Below are 14,636 nucleotides of genomic sequence, written 5' to 3' on the forward strand. Positions count from 1 at the left end.
ACAGGTCACCAGTCCATCAGGAGAAATGAGGTGGACGGTATCATGCAACCTAAACTAAAACATTAGTCAGATCAAATTCAGATTAAAGCAAGAGTCTCCAGATCAAAGTCAGAATTCCTGATGATGTCATCAGGGCTTTGACAGTAGCTAGAATTCTGTCTTTGATCTCAGGAGGACATGAAAGAAACACTATTGAGGAAAGTAGAAGAGAGCATGGCTGCATGATGGTGCAGTGGTGAGCACTGTGGCCTCACAGCAAGAAGGTTCTGGTTTGAGTCCAGGCTCGGGTGGGGAATCTTTCTGTGTAGAGCCTGCATGTTCTCCCCATGAATGCGTGGGTTCTCTCTGGTACTCCGGCTCCTTCCCACCGTCCAAAGACATGTAATTGGGGACGAGGCTGATTGGACACTCTAAATTGACCGTAGGTATAAATGGTTGTTCGTCTCTGTGTGCTGACCCTGTGATGGACTGGTGACCTGTCCAGGGTGAACCCCGCCTCTGGCCTGTAGATGCTGGGATAGGCTCCAGCCCCCCCCTCGACCATCAATGTGGGTGTTTTGTTAATTGCATGCCACATGAAATTATTGTTGGTCAGTTTTCTAGCGACTGTCTCACAGTGGCAAGACAAGAACACTTCTACTTTTGATGATGACAGTTTGTTCAACACTAAACTTCATCCAGTACCATGTTGTTAAACACTGGAACCTCCACAGCACCTGAACAGGGACTTGAACCCTGGACCCTCAGATTAAAAGTCTGATGCTCTACCGTCTGAGCTCCTCAGGCTCTTTCTACAGCATTGAGACAGGAACAGAAACACCTGTGAAGGTCAAACTGATGCTTTCTTGACTTGTTCAGTCCTCCATGTTGAAGTCCACCATGCTTTTGATTGGCTCTGATTCTCTGTGGCAAAATCCAACAAGAGGCTCCAAAAATGTCCTGAATGTCACAAGAATGCACAGGACAAGATGTTAGTTTCCTTCATGTCTGCAGTTCCTCCACTGGAAAGTAAAGTCAATGCTGCTCCTCTGCTGAAACCTGGGATCGGACCAGGGACCTTTAGATCTTCAGTCTAAGGCTCTCCCAACTGAGCTGGTTCAGTTCTGAGTGAGGGCCCTGCTTCTCTCATTTATAATCTCTTCCACTCTCACTGGACCTTAGAGAGGATTGGAGCTTCTGAAGTCCTGACACATTGAACAGTTCTCCAGGACCATTTTTGATGGATGTCTGGATCACACCAGCCTTTTTTGTTTGTCTTCTTGCACCACCGTGCCGCCCCTACTAGTCGTCTACATATCAGTGTTCTCAGTATTGCACGAACATTCACATCAGTATTGTGCTAATATTTTATTTCCTGGCTCTTCAATCCTCCGATTATGAAGTTGATTGCTTCAGCGACCAGGAGACGTTATCATTGGCAGCTAGTTTACTATTATTGCTGCTGCTGTTGTTGGTTGTGTGTCTGTCTTTCATCCCCCTGTCCCTCTGTCTTTCTCTCTGCTTGTCTTTCACCCTCATCTTGTTCCCATCTTTTTGTCATTCTCTCCCTCCTTTCTCTCTGTCTTTTGTCTTTCCTTCTCTATATTTGTCTTCTGCTGTCTGTCCTGTCCTGCTCTCTTTCAACAACCAACCAGTCAAAGCAGACGTCCGGTTAAAAAAATATGATAAAAGAACTCTTGGTTTGATTTGGCTTGAGGCATGAAGAAGATAGGATTGTTTTCCTTTCATTTTAGAAGCTTTTCCAGATTCATGAAAAGATCATCAATCAGTGCAGTATTTCAGACAGACTTCTGGTCCGTGAGGATGAGGAATCCAGCACAGATCCACAGAACTCCAACTGCCATCTTTGATGGTTCCTTTACAGTCTGTAGGGTGGAGAGATCCTCCTGAGTCTGGCTTGGAATGTTTGTCTGTGGATGTGTTGGCCCTGTGATGGACTGGTGACCTGTCCAGGGTGAACACGGCCTGTCGCCCAAAAGCTGCTGGGATAGGCTCCACCCCCTCATGACCCTGAACAGGATAAGCAGAAGACAATGGACAGAAGTCCTGACACATTGAACAGTTCTCCAGGACCATTTTTGATGAAGGTCTGGATCACACCAGCCTTTTTTGTTTGTCTTCTTCCAGTGTCCTCAACATTGTGTGAGCCAATAATTCCACATCTGTACCAGACACACCTCTGGTTGGTGGGTTGATGGATCTTTCTGTTCTAACAGTGTCTTTTATCTTGCTTTTATCTTTTCTATCTTTTCTTTGTATCTGCATTCTGTGGTGCACGGTGGCTCTGGAAGAGCGCTCTAACTATTGTCACTGTACCCCCCCCCCCACAACGAAAATAAAAAATTCTGATTCCGATTCTGACACACACACACACACACACACACACACACACACACACACGTGTATCAACATGATGTTCCGAATGTTTCACTGTCTGTGGTTGTCCAGCTCTCCTTGCCTCTTCATAACAGCTTAGATAACAACGTGGCTTACATAGACAATTGGAGCTCCTTCTGGGGAAAGCCTGGTCTGATTCGGAGAGATGGCGTCCATCCCACTTTGGATGGTGCATCTCTCTTATCTAGGAACATAGGCCAATTTATTAGCAATACTAATCCCTGACAAGCAACCAGAGTTCAGACCAGCAGGCAGAGCTGCAGTTTAACACGCCCCTCTGCTGGTTCCTTCGTGTTGTCACCCACCCAGCCTATAGAAACTGTGTCTGCCCCGAGGCTTTATAAGCCTGCACCCAAATCTGGAGGAGTAACTTATAGCAACTTAGTTAAAATTAAAACCACTGCTCCAGCAAACCAACCCAGTAAAACTATTAAATGTGGTTTGCTTAATATTCGATCTCTTGCATCCAAGTCTCTCCTAGTGAACGATTTAATTACTAATTATCAGATTGGTGTATTAGCACTCACTGAAACCTGGGTGCAGCAAGATGAGTATGTTAGTTTAAATGAATCTTCCCCTCCTGGTTACATTAACTACCATGTACCTCGCACCACTGGCAGAGGAGGAGGAGTAGCTGCAATCTATCAGTCAAATTTGGTGCTTAACCCTCGACCTAACAGTTCATTTAACTCATTTGAGAGCCTTATTGTCAGCTTTTCCCACCCAGACTGGAAAGCAGAGAAACCACTCTTACTTGCTGTGGTGTACCGTCCTCCTGCACCTTATTCTGAGTTCTTAGAAGAATTCCCTGACTTTCTGTCTAACTTGGCATTGAACTCAGACAAAGTCATTATAGTGGGTGACTTTAACATCCATGTGGACGTCAATGATGATTCTCTGGCCACTGCGTTTAAGTCGCTTCTTGATTCTGTTGGCTTCTGTCAGAGGGTAAACAAACCCACTCACACTTTTAATCACATCCTTGATTTAGTACTCACTTATGGAATAGAAGCTGACCGAATCACAGTTCTTCCTCAGAACCCCGTCTTGTCTGATCACTCCTTAATTACATTTGAATTCACTTTAACAAATTATATTCTACCTGGGAAAAAGTCCCGCTTCAGTAGATGTCTATCTGACACTGCTGTTTCTAGATTTAAGGAGCTTATTCCAGCAGAGCTTGCTGCCACATCTTGTAATAATATATTGGGCAGTTATGCTGATTTCACCCCCTCGCAGGTAGACTATCTTGTGGACAGCACTGCAGCAGCACTCCTTGGGACACTTGATGCCGTAGCTCCCCTGAAGAAGAAGGTTATCAACCAGAAAAGAATAGTTCCCTGGTACAGCCCAGAGCTGCGTGCCTTAAAACAGAAGACCAGACAACTGGAAAGGAAGACACATTCCAGCCAGCACGAGGAAGTCCACCAAGCCTGGAAGGAGAGTTTATTAATATATAAAAAAGAACTCCGTAATGCCAGAAGCGCTTACTACTCGTCCCTGATAGAAAAGAATAAGAACAACCCCAGGTTCCTCTTCAGCACCGTGGGCAGGCTCACCAAGAACCATAGTGCTGTTGAGCCATGCATCCCCCCAACTCTCAGCAGTAACGACTTCCTTTCTTTCTTTACTGAAAAGATTGTGAATATTAGAACGAAGATTGCCAGTAATGGAGGACAGACTACAGTCCCCATAGAAGCACCTCCCAGACTTGGTGCATACTTGGACAGCTTCGCCCCCATTGACCTGTCAGAATTAACTTCTGCAGTCGGTTCCTCCAAGTCAGCCACTTGTCTGCTGGATCCCATCCCGACAAGCCTCCTTAAGGATGCCTTCCCTCTAGTCAACACTTCTATATTAAATCAAATTAATCTTTCCTTAGTCACAGGTTATGTGCCACAGGCCTTTAAGGTGGCTGTCATCAACCCTTTACTTAAAAAACCTTCTCTTGACCCAGATGTGTTAGCCAACTATAGGCCAATATCCAACCTCCCCTACATCTCCAAGATCCTTGAGAAGGTTGTCCTGGAGCAGTTACATGAACATCTGCACAGCAACGAGCTCTTTGAAGCCTTCCAGTCTGGATTCAGGGAACACCATAGCACTGAAACAGCACTGGTCAGAGTCTCGAATGATCTTCTTATAGCTTCAGACAGAGGTCTTGTCTCTGTGCTTGTCCTTTTGGACCTCAGTGCTGCATTTGACACCATCGACCACAGCATCCTGCTACAGAGACTAGACCATGACATTGGGATTAAAGGAACTGCCCTAAAATGGTTTAAGTCCTACTTATATGACAGGTTTCAGTTTGTTAATGTTAATAATGACCATTCGGAGTATAGCAGAGTTACATATGGTGTACCACAGGGTTCAGTTTTAGGACCGATTCTCTTCACTCTTTACATGCTCCCATTAGGTGACATAATCCGGAAGCACTCGATCAACTTCCACTGTTATGCAGATGACACACAACTTTACTTGTCGATGGAGCCAGACGACACAAGCCAGTTTACTCATCTGCAAGACTGCCTGAAAGACATTAAATCCTGGATGTCTTCTAACTTCTTAATGCTCAATTCAGATAAAACTGAGGTAATCATTTTTGGACCTAAACACCACAGGGACACACTCTTGAATCGGATCTCTACTCTAGATGGCATCACCCTAACTTCGAGTACAACTGCAAGGAACCTTGGGGTCATTTTTGACCAGGACCTTTCCTTCAGCTCCCACATAAAGCATGTGACTAGGACCGCCTTCTTCCATCTTCGAAGTATCGCTAAGATTAGGAATATCCTTTCCCAGAGTGATGCTGAAAAACTGGTGCATGCATTTATCACTTCTCGGCTGGACTACTGCAACTCTCTCTTGTCAGGATGTCCTAAATACTCTCTAAAGAGTCTCCAGCTGGTCCAGAACGCTGCAGCGAGGGTTTTGACGGGAGTTAAGAAGAGAGAACACATCTCTCCCACTTTAGCTTCTCTCCACTGGCTTCCTGTAGGATCTAGAATCGACTTCAAAGTCCTTCTGCTAACTTATAAGGCTCTCAATGATAAAGCTCCATCCTATTTGAAAGAGCTCATTAGTCCCTACTGTCCGACCAGAGCACTCTGCTCCCAGAATGCAGGTCTTTTAGTGACTCCCAGTATCAATACAAACAGACTGGGAGGTAGAGCTTTTAGTTACCGGGCTCCTTTACTGTGGAACCAGCTCTCTCCATGGGTCAGAGAGGCAGACACTTTAACTACGTTTAAGTCCAGGCTTAAGACCTTCCTCTATGACAGAGCCTTCAGTTAGGACTGGTTCAGGTAGCTCTGAACCATTGATAGCTATGCTGCTATAGGCTTAGACTGCTGGGGGACACATCAGGTTACATTGAGCCCTTCCCTCCTCTCCTCTCCTCTCCCCCTCTCTCCTCCTCTCCTCCCTGCACATTTTACTTGTTGCACTTTGTAGTTTGGCCTTGGTGTCTCGCAGTCTCTCTGTGTTTCCACAGATCCACCGGAGCCCCAACCGCCGCCTGCATCGCCCCCCCCCCCCTTATTCCCTACTGTTACACCGGCCTGCGCTCCCCTTCCATGAACAAGTCTGCCATCCAGTCCCCCATCAAGCTGGCTTGCTCTCCCTGCCTCCCCTACCAGAAGCTTCCTTCTTCAGCTGTTATTAACATTTCCGTGTTTCCCACATTTTGTATTGTAAACTGTTTTCTTGTCCGTAACAACATCTACTGCACGTCTGTCCGTCCTGGGTGAGGGATCCCTCCTCTGTTGCTCACCCTGAGGTTTCTCAGATTTTTCCCTGTTAAAAGGGTTTTCTATGGAGTTTTTCCTCAGTCGATGTGAGGGTCTAAGGGCAGAGGATGTTGTTATGATGCCATGTGAAGCCCTTTGAGACAAACTGTTTGTGAAAACGGGCTATACAAATAAAATTGCCTTGCCTTGCCTTGCCTTCACTGTCATTGTCAGAACTCGGAGCAGTCTTCCTCTCCAGGTGATGTCTCTGAGTGATGATGATTGCTGTCTGTTCAACCAGCTTCATTTGTTGATATCTGAGAAGGACTGAAGACAGCAAAGTGTGCTGATTGGCCAACAACCCCTCACAGGTCAAAGGTCACTGCTCTGAGGCGGACCAGTTTACTGTAACAGTGGTGGCACCATCCACTGCTGGCGCTCTCTTCAGTGCTTCTTGTTTCTGCCCTTTGTGTGTGAGCTCCTAGAGCAGCTGGTCCGCCCCCCCCCCCCTTTTCTTTTCTATTCCTCTAATTTATTTTTTGATTTTCTATTTTTGTAATTCATCATCGATCTCGGCTCACGGTCGCTACACTCTTGACCTCCTGTGAGCCTTGAAGAGAGAGAAGCCACCTTTGTGTTGGAGAAGAGCAGCTTAGTCCAGGCAGCCAGCAGCCTGAGACCAGAGGGTAGCCAATCAACGCGCTTCCCTTCTTCATCGAGCGAATCTCAGCGGGAGCCACGGTCGACGAGGTGGAGGCTTTGGAGGCCGTCCTCCCACCAGTTCGTTGGAGAGGCGTCGTACATCGATGGGAGAATCCAGCTGAGAACGTAAGCCGGTTACGTTGGTTTTCACCGATTCAGGCCTGGACTCCTGTCTCGCTGCCAAACTCCGCCTGACTCCGTAGAGCTGGTCAGCCTCCACTCAGTCCTCTTCATTTGGTTGGAGGTCACCATCGTTCATCCTACACACCTTTCCACCTGCCTCTTAGCCGTCTACTTGAAGCTCAGATAAATCCAGGCTAATTCATACCTGCTACTCAATATGGGCCTTAATTACTCTGCTGGAATTATCACTCTGTCTTAAGTGTTTTCTTAATTGTATTAAATCCTCTTTAATTTCCAAGAAGTCTTCCAACTCATTCATTCATGCAAGCCACTGATCCACAAGACCTCATTGATGAGCTTCAACCTGAGACTGATTGTTTCTCATTGGACGAGACACCCATTCAATGAGACTCATTGTCAGTCCATTGAAATCTACTGGTGTTCCTGGTGAGTTGATTTAACAACATGAGCTGACAGAATCTACGTTCAGGTAGGAACCACCACATCCAGGGGTCTGGACCTTTGAGCAGGCAGAGCCATCAAAGTAGCAGACTAAGCTAGCAGACATTAGCATTGAGAAGAAACTGATACCTGAGCCTACTTTTGGGTCTGGTCAAGTGATGACACAATAATATGACATCATTGTCAGACTGACGCCTGCTCAACACTGACCAAACGCCGCCCTATTGCATTGTGGGAAATTTCTGCTTGGCTCGCGTCCATCAAAACACACAAAGAAATTTCTCCAGAATCAGGATTGACAGTGGATACAATTGATTCCACACTGGTTTCAGGTGCAGGTGTGGAATTTCAGACACAGTCTGTGTTTGTGTTGTTCATTCAGTGATTTTTCTTACAATTCCCAATCAAAGCCCCACATTGCTAATGAACTCAAAATGATGCTAACAGTAATGTAGTGATAGTTGCTAATAAACTAAGTGATGCTGACAGTAATGTAGTAAGAGTTGCTTCGAACCTCAAAGTAATGCGACAGTGATTTCAGAAGAATTGCTAATGATCTCAAAATGATGCGACAGTGATGTCGTAAGAATTGCTAATAAACTCAAAACGATGCAAACAGTAATGTAGTGATAGTTGCTAATAAACTCAGTGATGCTTACAGTCATGTAGTAAGAGTTGCTAAAAACCACAAAATAATGCGACTGTGATGTCGGAAGAATTGCTCATGATCTCAAAATGATGCGACGGTAATCTAGTAAGAGCTGCTAATAAATTCAAAATGATGCGAACAGTAATGTAGTGAAAGTTTCGAATAACCTCAAAGTGATGCGGACAGTAATGTATTAAGAGTTGCTAATAACCTCAAAATAATGCGACAGTGATTTCAGAAGAATTTCTAATGAACTCAAAATGATGCTAACAGTAACGTAGTGATAGTTGCTAATAAACTCAGTGATACTTACAATAATGTAGTAAGAGTTTCAAACTCCCTCAAAATGATGCTGAGAGTCATGTAGTAAGAGTTGCTACTAAACTCAAAATAATGCGACAGTGATGTCGGAAGAGTTGCTAATGAACTCAAAATGATGCTACAGTGATGTCGTAAGAGATGCTAAAAAACTAAAAATGATGCTGACGGTAATGTAGGAAGAGTTGAAACTAACGTTAAAATGATGCTACACTGTTGTCAAAAGAATTGCTAATAAACTCAAAATGATGCTAACAGTAATGTAGTAAGTGTTTCGAACTACCTCAAAGTGATGCTGACAGTCATGTAGTCAGAGTTGCTACGAACCTAAAAATAATGCGACAGTGATGTTGGAAGAATTGCAAATGGTCTCAAAATGATGCGACAGTGATGTAGCAAGAATTGCTAATGAACTCAAAATGATGCTAACTGTAATGGAATGAAAGTTTCGAATGGCCTCAAAGTGATGCTGACAGTCATATAGTAAGAGTTGCTACAAAACTCAAAATAATGCGACAGCGATGTCGGAAGAATTGCTAATAAACTCAAAATGATGCTGATGGAAATCTAGTAAGAGGTGCTAATGATCTCAAAATGATGCTACAGTGATGTTGTAAGAATTGCTAATGATATCAAAATGATGTGACGGTCATGTAGTAAGAATTGCTAATGAACTCAAAATAATGCCAACAGTAATGTAGCGATAGTTGCTAATAAACTCAGTGATGCTTACAGTAATGTCGTAAGTGTTTCGAACTACCTCAAAGTGATGCTGACAGTCATGTAGTAAGAGTTGCTACGAACCTCAAAATAATGCGACAGTGATGTCGGAAGAACTGCTAATGATCTCAAAATGATGCGACAGTGATGTAGTGAAAGTTTCGAATAACCTCAAAGTGATGCTGACAGTCACCTGGTTAGAGTTGCGAGTAACCTAAAAATGATGCTGAGAGTAATGTAGTAAGAGTTGCTAATAACCTCAAAATAATGCTACAGTGATGTCGGAAGAATTGTTAATGAACTCAAAATGATGCTAACAGTAATGTAGTGAAAGTTGCTAATAAACTCAGTTATGCTTACAGTAACGTAGTAAGTGTTTTGAACAACCTCAAAGTGAAGCTGACAGTCATGTAGTAAGAGTTGCTACTAACCTCAAAATAATACTACGGTGATGTCGTAAGAATCGCTAATGATATCAACATGATGTGACAGTGATGTAGTAAGAATTGCTAATGATCTCAAAATGATGCTACAGTGATGCCGGAAGAATTGCTAATGAATTCAAGAATGATGCTGACAGTAATTTATGAAGAGTTGCTAAAAACCTTAAAATAATGACACAGTAATGTAGTAAGAGTTGCTATGAAAATAAAAATAATGCGACAGTGATGTAAGAAGAATTGCTAATGATCTCAAAATGATGCGACAGTGATGTCGTCAGAATTGAGAGTCGGGGTTTTCCAAGTTGATCTCCTCCCACGCATGAATTCTCTCTGGTATCCTTCCACTTACTGCGAAGACGAGCCGTGGATGTATTGTCCTGAGCCCAGGGCTTGTCAGATACCATGACCCTCAACTAAATGTGGCAGAAACCCTGCCCTCTTCATTTAGGGCTGGAAGGTGTGAGAGACACTGGGAGCTCATCGAGGCTACGTCCTCCGCGGTCTCCTCAGGCTGGCCAGCACAAGAGGAGACCACCAGCTGGCCGGGACAGGCGGTCACCGTTGTTGTTGCCGCCGCCGTGGTCGGCCTTTCTTTCTTTCTTTCTTTCCTTTTTTCACACGATCACAGGGGATAGCGCGGACGTAGTCCCCCACTGTCAGAAATTATGCAGTTGAGATTCCCACATTTGGGGAATTCACCAGGGTCAGCACAGCCCCAGTGCGATGGCTGAGCCTCACCCGGGGAGAACCACCTTGCTGATCATGGTATCTCCCCTGCCAGGTAAGTATGACTCGCTGAGCTTAGGAACAGACATGAGCTCCAGGGACACAGCCTTCTGACTGACAGGCAGGGAGGCCGACACAGCGCCTGATCTTTCCTACCTTGTGCCAATCTGCCACGTGCGCAGCCCCCTTTGTTTCTCACAACAATGCCGGATGTCGGATATCCCAAGCCCGGGAAGGTCGACCGATGCCGTTTTCAAGGCTCACCTTCTCGCTGGGGGCACCAGCGTGGCCTAACCGCACGCATCGTGCCCCGCAGTAAAAAAAACAATCTCCGTCCGCTTTCACCCTTGGATGGAGCGTCGCGACCATGAGAGCTGTCAACGCAAGCGGCCCAATTCCGAAAGACTGAAGGCAGCAAGCTGGGGTTTCACATTTCAACATCAAGTTCACAACCCATCTCTGGGCAAAACAGGCACATTGAAGGTTCAGGTCTTTCAGAGTGCATTCCAAAGCCTTTTGGGAAAGGCTCCGAGAGCAGTGCCGTCAGCGGACCTCCATCCTTATCTGGAGTGCAAACGGAGCCACAACTTGACGCCCAGCGGCAGCGCGGGCGGAAATCCAGCCCCGGCCGCATGTGCAGCACTCGAGAGTTGGCCTGAAGAGCACGGGATTTGCTCCTGACAAAAGGGGAGGGGCCCGCACTGTTCCTGGAAGGCCATTGCGGCCGCAGGCTGAGGAAAAGCTGCAGTGCAGGAGGAGAACCCTGGTCCGGCTTTGGGTGGAGCAGGTGAGCGAGTGCCTGGCGGAGGCTTGTTTTATTTCCGACGAGAAATGCGGGGCATTGCACCACTCCTGGAAACACTGCAATACCAGGTTGATGCGTGGAAAGGACGGAGCAAGCTCCCGTTCCATCTCCCTGTTCCAAAAAGCAATTTAATATACGGTTCCCGGATAGGGAACGTACCAGATATTAAACTGATAAGAACAGATACTACACTTGATCTTAGCCAAAAGGCCGAGAAGCGATGCCTGTCAGCCACCCGACGTGAGAGCCAGCACCCCCGGTACAGCCAATCCCGGCCGCGGCTGTGGGCAGGAACTACAACATTTTGGGTGGCGACACAAAATGCAGTGCCATAAACACTACATCTGGCACACTGGTTGTCCCCACTGCTATCCAAAGCAAAGGCAATCGGTGCCTTCACCCTGCTATGCTAGTGGGGCGACTCAAAGTAAAACAAAGCGGTGTTCAAAGCCACAAGCCAGCGACTCATCCTGGAGTCGGGGTTTTCCAAGTTGATCTCCTCCCACGCATGAATTCTCTGGTATCATTCCACTTACTGCGAAGACGAGCCGTGGATGTATTGTCCTGAGCCCAGGGCTTGTCAGATACCATGACCCTCAACTAAATGTGGCAGAAACCCTGCCCTCTTCATTTAGGGCTGGAAGGTGTGAGAGACACTGGGAGCTCATTGAGGCTACGTCCTCCGCGGTCTCCTCAGGCTGGCCAGCACAAGAGGAGACCGCCAACTGGCCGGGACAGGCGGTCATCGTTGTTGTTGTTGCCGCCGTGGTCGGCCTTTCTTTCTTTCTTTCCTTTTTTCACACGATCACAGGGGATAGCGCGGACGTAGTCCCCCACTGTCAGAAATTATGCAGTTGAGATTCCCACATTTGGGGAATTCACCAGGGTATCCAAAGCCCGGGAAACTCGGCCGATGCCGTTTTCAAGGCTCACCTTGTCGCTCGGTGAACCAGCGTGGCCTCGAGCCGCATTAGAATTGCTAATGAACTCAAAATGATGCTAAAAGTAATGTTGTGAAAGTTTCGAATAACCTCAAAGTAATGCTGACAGTCATGTAGTAAGAGTTTCTATGAACTTCAAAATAATGCGACAATGATGTCGGAAGAATTGCTAATAATCTCAAAATAATGCGACAGTGATGTCGGAAGAATTGCTAATGAACTCAAAATGATGCTGACGGTAATTTTGGAAAAGTTGAAACTAACCTCAAATTGATAATACAGTGATGTCGTAAGAATTGCTAATAAACTCAAAATGATGCTAACAGTAATGTAGTGATAGTTGCTAATAAACTCAGTGATGCTTACAGTAATGTAGTAAGTGTTTCGAACAACCTCAAAGTGATGCTGACAGTCATGTAGTAAGAGTTGCTACTAACCTCAAAATAATGCAACAGTAATGTAGTAAGAATTGCTAATGAACTCAAAATGATGCTGACAGTAATCTAGTGAGAGCTGCTCATAACCTCAAAATGATTCTGACAGTAATGTAGTAAGAGCTGCTAATAACGTCAAAATAATGCAACAGTAAAGTAGAAAGAGTTGCTACGAACCTCAAAATAATGCGATAGTGATGTCGGAAGAATTGCTAATGATCTCAAAATGATGCGACAGTGATGTAGTCAGAATTGCTAATGAACTCAAAATGATGCTAACAGTAATGGAGTGAAAGTTTTGAATAACCTAAAAGTGATGCTGACAGTAATGTAGTAAAAGTTGCTACGAACCTCAAAATATTGCGACAGTGATGTCGGAAGAATTGCTAATGAACTCAAAATGATGCTAACAGTAATGTAGTGATAGTTGCTAATTAACTCATTGATGCTTAAAGTAATGTAGTAAGTGTTTCGAACAACCTCAAAGTGATGCTGACAGTCAGTTAGAAAGAGTTGCTTAAAATAATGCAACAGTAATGTAGTAAGAGTTGCTAACAACCTCAAAATAATGCGACAGTGATGTCAGAAGAATTGGTAATAACCTCAAAATGATGCTGAAAGTGATGTCGTCAGAATTGCTCATGAACTCAAGATGATGCTAACAGTAATGTAGTGATAGTTGCTAATAAACTCACTGGTGCTTAAAGTAATGTAGTCAGTGTTTTTAACAACCTCAAAGTGATGCTGACAGTCATGTAGTAAGAGTTGCTACGAAACTCAAAATAATGCTACTGTGATGTTGTAAGAATTGCTAATAAACTCAAAATGATACTAACAGTAATGTAGTGAAAGTTTCGAATAACCTCAAAGTGATGCTGACAGTCATGTGGTTAGAGCTGCGAGTAACCTAAAAATGATGATGACAGTGATGTCGTAAGAATTGCTATTGAACTCAAAACGATGCTAACAGTCACGTGGTGATAGATGTTAATAAACTCAGTGATGCTGACAGTAATGTAGTAATAGTTGCTAATAAACTCAAAATGATACTAACAGTAATGTAGTGAAAGTTTCGAATAACCTCAAAGTGATGCTGACAGTCATGTGGTTAGAGCTGCGAGTAACCTAAAAATGATGATGACAGTGATGTCGTAAGAATTGCTATTGAACTCAAAACGATGCTAACAGTCACGTGGTGATAGATGCTAATAAACTCAGTGATGCTGACAGTAATGTAGTAATAGTTGCTAATAACCTCAAAATGATGCGACAGTGATGTCGTAAGAATTGCTAATGAACTCAAAATGATGCTGACGGTGATGTAGTAAGAGTTGCTAAAAAACTCAAAATAATGCGAAAGTGATGTAGTAAGAGTTGCTAAAAAACTCAAAATAATGCGAAAGTGATGTCGTAAGAATTGCTAATAAACTCAAAATAATACTGACATTATTGTAGTAATAGTTGCTACGAACCTCAAAATGATGCTACAGTGAGGTCGTAAAGATTGCTAATGAACTCAAAATGATGCTACAGTGATGTAGGAAGAATTGTTAATGAATTAAAGAATGATGCTGATGGTAATGTTGTGAGAGTTGCGAAAAACCTCAATATGATGATTACAATAATGTCGTAAGAATTCCTAATGAACTCAAAATGATGCTACAGTGATGTTCTAAGGATTGCTCACAAACTCAAAGTGATGCTGACAGTAATGTAGTGAAAGTTTCGAATAACCTCAAAGTGATGCTGACAGTCTTGTAGTAATATTTGCTACGAACCTCAAAACGATGCTACAGTGATGTAATTAAAGTTACTAATGATCTCAAAATGATGCTGAGAGTGATGTCGTAAGATTTGTGAATAACCTCAAAAAATGCTACAGTGATGTAGGAAGAGTTGCTAACGACCTCAAAAACAATGCTACAGGGATGTAGGAAGAGTTGCTAATAACCTCAAAATAATGCGACAGAGATGTCGTAAGAATTGCTAATGAAATCAAAATAATGCTAACAGTAATGCAGTGAAAGATTCAAATAACCTCAATGATAATAATGAACTCAAAATGATGCTGACAGTGATGTAATGAGAGTATCTACTAATTTCAAAAAGATGTGAAAGTGATGTCATGAGAGTTGCTTCTAACCTAATAAATGATGCGAAAGTGATGTGGTGAGAGTTGCTACTA

General features: G+C 44.1%; 2 non-coding genes across 2 annotated transcripts; both read right to left on the reverse strand.

Moving 5' to 3' along the window:
* Nucleotides 1–10,170: 10,170 nt before the first annotated feature.
* LOC147270440 (U1 spliceosomal RNA) lies at nucleotides 10,171–10,334 on the reverse strand. Its single transcript, XR_015116997.1, has one exon. It is a non-coding gene; the product is annotated as a U1 spliceosomal RNA (small nuclear RNA).
* A 773-nt stretch (nucleotides 10,335–11,107) lies between these two features.
* LOC147270441 (U2 spliceosomal RNA) lies at nucleotides 11,108–11,298 on the reverse strand. Its single transcript, XR_015117245.1, has one exon. It is a non-coding gene; the product is annotated as a U2 spliceosomal RNA (small nuclear RNA).
* Between the last annotated feature and the right edge of the window lie 3,338 nt (nucleotides 11,299–14,636).

Source organism: Aulostomus chinensis, chromosome 1 (genome assembly GCF_037954235.1).
Source record: "Aulostomus chinensis isolate RoL2024-O1b breed Wild chromosome 1, RoL_Achi_v1.0, whole genome shotgun sequence".
NCBI lineage: Eukaryota > Metazoa > Chordata > Actinopteri > Syngnathiformes > Aulostomidae > Aulostomus > Aulostomus chinensis.